We start from the raw sequence: 8593 nt of genomic DNA, 5'->3' as shown, positions 1-8593 counted from the left end.
AAAGCAAATGTGGCCCCCTCTTGCTCCCTTGCTTTCAAATTCACTTGCCTTTCCACCTTCTGCCATGGGATGATACAGCAAGGAACCCGTCAGATGCTAGCACCCTGGTATTGGATTTCCCAACCTCCAGAACTGCAAAAAAGATATTGCTCTTTGTACATTTCCCAGTCTGCAGCATTCTGTTATAGCCACACATCTCATCCATCACACTCCTGAATAGTACTTGACTAAGATACAGCTTTAATCTGATGCTCTGACCCTGGATGTGGAGATCTAGTCATCACTAAGGTGCAGTTTCACTGGAGGAATCTGCCAAGCTTTCTACGATACCTTTTATGCTTTCTAAGTGCTTCAGAAGTAGGCTTGAAGATTGCTTTACATATTTTTTCCTCAAATTTGGTCTGTATTTACTGTTTTGCACAATCACCTCTGACAATTTTGTCCTTTAAACCTTAGATCTAGATAACTGGTGATGAATCAATAACATTGGCTTTTGGCACAATAAAATAATCTCTAATCATAGATTAGTCCGTGGTCAACCTATATTTTCCTTGAGGGAATCCACAGTGAGGCAGGCCTTGACATTGATCCTTGTCTCAGACCTGAGCTCCTGCCTGGTTCAAGTGTGACTTGGTGCCGTGGATTGCCACTGGAGAAAGCTCCAGATAAAAATAACAATATAAATAAATAAATAAATAAAGGAAAATAAAACAATGTCTCTTGACCTCTGGCCCCCTTCAAAAGAACGATAAACTTAGGGAGAGAAACTAAACAAATGGAAAACCTCCATGGTGCACCTGATTGTAGACGCGAAGCCTCCCTCTCGGCTCTAATAGGAAGCTTGTAATGACTTCAAATGCACTCAGAAAAGTCACTTTACTCTCACCTCATGACTCCTAGGAACTGGCCTTGGCTGAGATCACCCTCTTTTACTAAAAAGTAGGCTGAATTTGGAAGGACAGACAACCTGCCCACTATCAGAGGGACAGTTGCTCTGCATTGACATCCCTGTGACAAACACAGGTTACAATTTACTTCTTCCACCACCACCACCACCACCACCACTATTTCATTTGCTAGTATTACTATTACTACTAATTTCTAATATGACTAATACTGTAAGGGTCCAGCGAAACGTCGGAGTAAGAGACCACAAGAGACTGTCTTATGCAAAAGCAGAAGGGTGGGTTTATTTGGAGACCAGCATGCTGGGGCTCCCTCTATAGCAAAGAGAGAGAGAGCCCTGAGAACCGCTTGAGCAGAGCTTATATACTTTTCTTGGAGAGGGCAGGGAGGGAAGTTCATTGATGGGTCAGGGTGAGTGGGCAGTTTGCCTGCAACCGAGTGAGGGAGTGCATCCTGCAGTTTGGCAGTTGGGGACAGCACATCCTGGGAACAAGATTAGCAAAGAGTTCACAGTTGGGGACAACACATCCTGGGAACAAGATTTCAACAGTGTTTTGTTAAGCATATAGAAAAAAGAGTGACAAGTACCTATTTTATTAACCTTTCATTCCCCACTTTTTCTTCTGGCTACTTTTAATCATAAAAGTGATCATTGGGGGGTGTCACCTTCTGTGTCTGCTAGTGGGGTATATTGTTGTCTGATTACCATAAGTTTGACTTGTCCAATTTGGGATTGGAGAAAGGAAATTACACGATTGAGCAAACAGGGTCCTAGAGTTAGCAATAATATAAGAATTATTAGAGGGCCGGCCAGGGCTGATAAAAGTGTAGTTAACCAGGGGGATTGTGTGAACCAAGACTCGTACCACCCTTTTTGGGCATCTCTCTCTCTCTGACGCTCTTCAAGGCGTTTTTTTAGTTTACTCATAGATTCTCTTACAACTCCAGTATGGTCGGCATAAAAACAACATTTTTCCCTCAATGCAGCACAAAGGCCCTTTTTTCTCATGAAGAGGAGGTCCAACCCTCGCCTGTTCTGTAAAACAACTTCAGAGAGAGAGGTTAAAGATTCCTGCAAAGCTGTGATGGAGGTTTTCTAATATCTTTAAGTTTTGGTCCATTGCTGTTTCTAATTGGGTCATTTGTCGTGTCCCATGGACCAGGGCAGTGGTTCCTGTGCCCACCCCTGCAGCAATTCCCATTTCTAATAAGATGGCTAAAGCGAGGGATACAGGTTCCCGGTGAAACTGGGTTGTATGCCCCCCTATTTGATCTTTAAATGAACCTGCGTCATGATAGAGCATTCTGGGAAACATCTGCACCATTACATAATTAATCACATCTGTTGACCATTTTATGAAAACATAAATAATGTTTAAGTATATAGAATTATACTGTTGTAGGGATGGATAAGGCAAGGCACCTAAGATAGCACTGAAGACAGGGAAACAGTTCTATTTGGCTGCAACCGGATTCAGAGGGCATTGCTTCCGCTGTAATCAATTAATCCCCTGAACCCCAAGTTTAGGCAGCTTTAGAACTCCGTACTCAGCATGTAAGGGAAAGGGCTCAGAAGTTCACAGTCTGCAGAAGTTCACAAAAAGCAGTTTTTGTTTCTGTTATTTTTTTTTTCTCTGTTCTGGGCAAGTTAACTTTTTAAGGACACCTGGGAGGGGGAGAATTTTTTTTTTTTTTTTCCTTGCCAGCTGTTACCATGGCGCCCAGTTGATAACTTTTTTATCTTAGAAATGTAGCCATCTCTGTGAAGCCTCAGCTCAAGGCCAGAGGCCCTGTTCACATATTTCGTGAAAAACTAGTAAGGGGGTGTCTAGCTTAGGAGTGCTGATTTTTCCAGCCAGTGGCCAAGTAGAACAGGGCAACATGAAAAGAGGAAGTTTATCTATACTGAACTCTTTTATAGGGACTCTTTTGCTGAAAGTCCTAAAGTCAGCCATAGTGAAGACTTCTGGAGAAGGTCAGTTAAGACTTTTCTGTGGGCCTGGTACAGAGGGGGAGGACAGGGAAGGCGGTGCTGAGAGCAGCTCCATGGATCTGAGAATGAGGAAGGAGAGATGTAGAAGAATAATGGGAAAGGGGTTTGGGATTTTCTTAGCAATAAAAACTTGAGTAGTAGAACAGGTAGAGCAGAGGGGAAGACTGGAGTGAGTATCCCAAAAAGCCTGTGAGGGACTTTAAATTTTTAGTAACCTGTTTTCAGTGATGACAAAGCAACTTTATAGGCCATTTTCATTACATTTTGGATAGTCCTGGTGGGTCCCGGTGTGGGCACTGAGAGGAGAAGAGAGGAGTGAATGGGTGGAGAGATACCTCAGTACCTGTTACTTCAGCAAGGGGGCAATGGTCTGAGAACTGGTGGAGGTTTGGGTTCCATCAGGTAGCCCCTGTATGTTTACATCCTTATGACTTACAGAAGAAGTCGGATTTTCCCCCACACAGCCATGACTGTTTGTGGCTTTGATAGTCTTTACCGCTGTAGGTGTTATAAGTAGCACCTGGTATGGTCCTTTCCAGCAGGGTTCTAGGGATGACACCTGATGTCGTCTTACATAGATGAAGTTTCCCACTTGATATCGGTGTGGAGTCCCTTCATCCCCAGGTTGGTAGGCAGTGGTCAGCTGTTTCCACGGGTATCACTGAGTTTTTTTTTTTAAAAGCTTTAAGTCTGTCAAGCAAGAGGGTGTGAAAGGAATTGTTAGGTCTTAGAGTTGGGGTCAGGTCCCTTATTGGAGGAGGGGCATCATAGAGAATTTCATAGGGGGTGAGGTTACACAAAGAAACAGAGGGAGTATTTCTTGCACGAAACAATGCATAAGGCAGGAGCATAGTCCAATCTTTTATGCCGGTCTCTAAGCTTAATTTTGTCAAGGTCTCTTTAATGGTTTTATTCATTTTTTCTACCTGTCCTGAGCTCTGGGGTCTATAAGCGCAATGCAACTTCCAATTAATCCCCAGGGTCCTGGCTAACCCCTGACTTACCTGGGCCATGAACGCCGGTCCATTATCGGACCCTATTACCTTAGGCAGGCCGTATCTTGGAAAAATATCTTCCAGGATCTTCTTGACCACCATTTCTTTCTTTTTTTTTTTTTTGTGGGGAAGGCTTCAATCCATCCTGAAAATGTATCTACAAAGATTAGGAGATATTTAAGTCCATACCTTGCTGGCTTAATTTCAGTAAAGTCCACTTCCCAAAATTGTCCTGGTCTGGTCCCTCGAAGGCGTCTTCCTACAGGAAGCTTGGAGGGGTATGCATTAACCAATTGACAGGCCCGACAGGCTTTTGTTACTTGTTCAGCTATTTTCTTTCGCTGTGAGCCAGTTAGTGGAAAACTCTGTTCCTGATCCTTTAGGAATGCCTGCAGTTTCTTTGAACCAAGGTGAGTGAGTTGGTGTACATTTTTAACGTAGTGTAGGGCTTTCTGAAATTGCAAGTTGGGTTCAGTGTTGTCAAGGAGTTCAGTGTCAGTGTCCTCAGATGTTAAGTTGTCGGGGTGCTCTGACGTAGTTAAATCTCCTGACTTATGTTCCCCCATATGGAAAGTGTTAACATGGTTACTCTGTTTAGGGCTGTCAATTTAGCCTCTTTATTTGTCCTCTTGTTAGATGGGGGTGGTATCTGCACAACAGTTTGTTTTCTGGGCTCAGTGAGCCATTGTTTATCGCCCCTAAGGGAATAGTCCAGGAAGATTACTTCTTGCTGGCAAATTTGGGCCTTTTTGGCAGAAGCTCGGATAATAGTGCTTGGGTCCCAGACTTACAGTTTTCCTTGGAGTCTGCTGCCAGTAGCAGGTCATCCACATATTGGAGTAGGGTGACTTCAGGGTGCATGGTTCTGAAGTTATTGAGATCTCTGTGGAGAGCTTCATCAAAAAGAGTGGGGGAGTTTTTGAACCCCTGTGGGAGTCTGGTCCAAGTTAGTTGATCAGACGTTTCAGTTTCTGGGTTTACCCATTTGAAAGCAAACAGTAATTGACTTTCTTTATGCAGAGGCAAGCAAAATAAAGCATCTTTTAAGTCCAGGACAGTATACCATTTTCGCTCAGGGTTAAGGGTGCTAAGCAGATTGTACTGATTAGGTACTGTGGGGTGAATGTCCTGCACTCTGTTGTTGATCTCTCTTAAGTCTTGAACAGGGCGATAGTCCCCAGTTCCTGGCTTTTTTACTGGTAGCAGGAGAATGTTCCAGGCCAATTGACAGGGCTTCTTTGCTCAGAGGATATTGTTTAATATTAATTGGGGAGGCTGAGGTTTTTAACTCCACCATTATTGGAGGTTGTTTTACGACTAGGCCTAATTTAGCAGTTTCTGCCCAGGCATCTGGGTAATCTGTTATCCATTTCTGGGATAGCTTGCCTGTTTGATCAGTCTTGGGGGGTGTGAAGAGTTGATGTTCATCTTCTACTGACATAGTTAAAGCCATGACTATAGGAGTTTTTACTGAAGGATTTAGAAATTTCATTTGGGGGCCTTCAGGGTTAAAAGTTATTCTGGCCTGGAGTTTGGTGAGCAGATCTCTGTCCATCAATGGGGCTAGGCATTCTGGGATCACTAGGAAGGAGGAAGGAGTGATGGATTTTTCCTTTCCCCAGGTCCATGGTCCTCTTAGTTGTCCAAGCCCAATATTTACTGTTATTAGCCCCTTGAATTTGAGACATTTTAGTTGATAGAGGGCCCAAGGGGGCCTTAAGGGCTGAGCATATTGCCCCTGTATCCACTTCAAAGTTTACTGGGGTCCCCTCCACTTCAAAAGTTACCCTGAGCTCGGGGAGGGGATCTGAGCCCTGACTTTCCTAGTCATCCTCCAGAGTTAGAATGGCTGGCTGGCGTGGCTGTTTCTTTCTAGGGCAGTCTTTGGCCCAGTGTCCTTTTTCTTTACAGTAGGCACATTGATCTGAGGCCAGATGTGGCTTCTGGCGTGGACCCAGGTATCTCTTTCTGTCTCCCTGTCTCTTAACTTCTGGCCTATTTGTTGTTGTGACCAGGACCTTAGTCAATGCCTCAGTCTGTCTTTTGCTTCTTTCATCCTCCCTTTGCTCCCTTTCTTTCTCCCTTTCTTTCTCCCTTTCTTCCCTTTCTTTCTCCCTCCTTTGTTCCTTCTCTTCCTCAGTTTCTCTTTTATAGTATACCTTCTCAGCTTCTCTGACTAAATCTCTCAAAGTCATATCTTGCAATCCATCTAAGCGTTGTAACTTTTTTTAATATCCAGGGCAGCTTGCCCAATAAAGGCCATCATGACAGATGCCTTTTGATCCTCTGCCTGAGGATCAAAAGGAGTATATCTCCTATGTGCCTCCATAATTCTCTCCAGAAACATAGAGGGTGATTCATTAGGCCCCTGAATAATCTCTCTTACCTTGGTCAAATTAGTTGGCCATCTAGCGGCTGCTGGGAGACCCGCTATTAGAGCCCGGCAATAAGTGGACAGATGCTCCCTACCTTTAAAGGTGTTGGGGTCCCAGTTGGGTCGGTTTAAGGAGAAGTCAGCTTCGATTATGTTGGGAAGTTGTGTCGGTCGCCCATCTGGTCCGAGGATATTTTTTCTTGCTTCCAGGAGGATTCTCTTTCGTTCCTCTGTCGTGAAGAGAGTGCCTAAGAGTTGTTGGCAGTCATCCCAAGTAGGCTGGTGTGAAAACATCAATGACTTGATCAGACCTGTGAGCCGGGTGGGGTCCTCGGAAAAAGGGGGATTGTTATTTTTCCAATTATATAGATCTGAAGAGGAGAAAGGCCAATACTGGTAGGCTTGCATTTCTCCACCATGGCCATCCTCTATCATTGGCCCATAAGGACGGAGGGGAAGTATCACGGGGGCTTCAGGGTTTTTAATCATTCGCTGCCGGCGAGTTCCTTTAGCCGGGCCAGCTTCCTCCAGGGGAGGAGGGGCTATGTGTGCCGTGGGTTGGTCATCTGTAGGGCACTGAGCTGGCTTAACCTCCTGTGGTGGAGAAGCTGAGTCAGCAGCAGGGGAATCTCTTAGAGGGTGTTGGGGGTTGGGGAATGAAGGCAGGGGATAAGGAAAGGGAGGAGAGTCCAGCAGAGTCAAATCTTGAGACTTAGGGAGAACAAAGGGTGGAGGAGGAGGTTTGAGAGATAGAATCGTAGGGGGAGGGGTAGGAGCAGGAACAGGGACAAGAAAAGCCTTCACCCAGGGAGGAGGAGATTTACAAAGGTCCTGCCAAGTTAAGATATACGGCTGTTGATCTGGATGGCTATGTGGTCCCGGCTGAAAAACAATATCTCTAATTTTTCGAATTAGTGGGGAGTAGAAAGATCCTTCTGGAGGCCATCCAATTCCAAAGGCAGGCCATTCTGAGGCACAAAGAGTCTGCCAGGTCCGACGTTTTACTGAAAAAGAAAGATTCTGAGCCCTTATGCGGACTTCAGCCCAGTGATCAAGGGTCAGGGACAGAGGCGTGGAATGACTCTGTCCCATAATGAAAGTTACTTGAACAAAGACAGGGACAATACAAATGACAAATGTGACACCAACACGGACACACAATGAACACACAATGAACAGTAAACGTGTAACACAAATCCAGAGGCAAAGATTAAAAACAGACAGTGAATTCAACCTGAGAGAAAGAATAGTTGCCGGCAAAACCAGACGGGTTGGCAGCAGAATACAGATGAGGGCACCTCCGTCCCTCCCAGATGGGGGCACCTCCGTCCCCCCCAGAGTCTCCCAAAGCGTCCCTTGAGGAGACGTGGTCTGTGGCTTCAGGGACACGTCTATCCACCACCGCCAGGGAGAACTTACGCTCTCCGCTGACAACCACACTCTGCCAACCCAAAACCAGAAAACCAGAAGACAGATGAGGGCACCTCCGTCCCTCCCAGATGGGGGCACCTCCGTCCCCCCCAGAAGCTCTGAGAGCTTTCGCTCTTCTCTGAGCCAAAAACCAGAAGCCAGAAACCAGAAGCCAGACAATCACAAAGGAAAAACAAGGAGGAGAAGAAGAAGGAGATAAGGCGCCATACTTACCCCCCTAAAGGAGTCTTGTTGAGGTCTCCCTGTCCGGCGATGCGCAGTTCCCGGCCAATGCACCAAATGTAAGGGTCCAGCGAAACGTCGGAGTAAGAGACCACAAGAGACTGTCTTATGCAAAAGCAGAAGGGTGGGTTTATTTGGAGACCAGCATGCTGGGGCTCCCTCTATAGCAAAGAGAGAGAGAGCCCTGAGAACCGCTTGAGCAGAGCTTATATACTTTTCTTGGAGAGGGCAGGGAGGGAAGTTCATTGATGGGTCAGGGTGAGTGGGCAGTTTGCCTGCAACCGAGTGAGGGAGTGCATCCTGCAGTTTGGCAGTTGGGGACAGCACATCCTGGGAACAAGATTAGCAAAGAGTTCACAGTTGGGGACAACACATCCTGGGAACAAGATTTCAACAGTGTTTTGTTAAGCATATAGAAAAAAGAGTGACAAGTACCTATTTTATTAACCTTTCAATACTACATCTGCTCTGCTATGACTCCTCCTACTATTACAGTTACTATTTCTACTACTACTTTCATTGCTAGTCCTTCTACTGTTACAACTACTACTTCTACTATTTATTTCTACTATCATATCTACTACCATTCCTTTGACTATTATTACTTCTATGACAAGTAATACAACAAGTATTACTATTTCTAATATTATTGTTACTGCTGCTGCTATTACT

General features: G+C 45.2%; 1 long non-coding RNA gene across 1 annotated transcript; it reads right to left on the bottom strand.

Annotated features, from left to right (window-relative positions):
• Window positions 1-1165: 1165 nt before the first annotated feature.
• LOC120884806 (uncharacterized) lies at window positions 1166-8369 on the bottom strand. Its single transcript, XR_013430812.1, has 2 exons — window positions 7913-8369; window positions 1166-6547 (listed from the first exon to the last, which is right to left on the bottom strand). It is a non-coding gene; the product is annotated as an uncharacterized LOC120884806 (long non-coding RNA).
• Window positions 8370-8593: the final 224 nt, after the last annotated feature.

The sequence above is a fragment of the Ictidomys tridecemlineatus genome, chromosome 15 (assembly GCF_052094955.1).
Source record: "Ictidomys tridecemlineatus isolate mIctTri1 chromosome 15, mIctTri1.hap1, whole genome shotgun sequence".
In the NCBI taxonomy this organism is placed as follows: Eukaryota; Metazoa; Chordata; class Mammalia; order Rodentia; family Sciuridae; genus Ictidomys; species Ictidomys tridecemlineatus.
The sequence above is the reverse complement of the archived record's forward strand: the minus strand, read 5'-3'. Positions and strand labels throughout refer to the sequence as shown.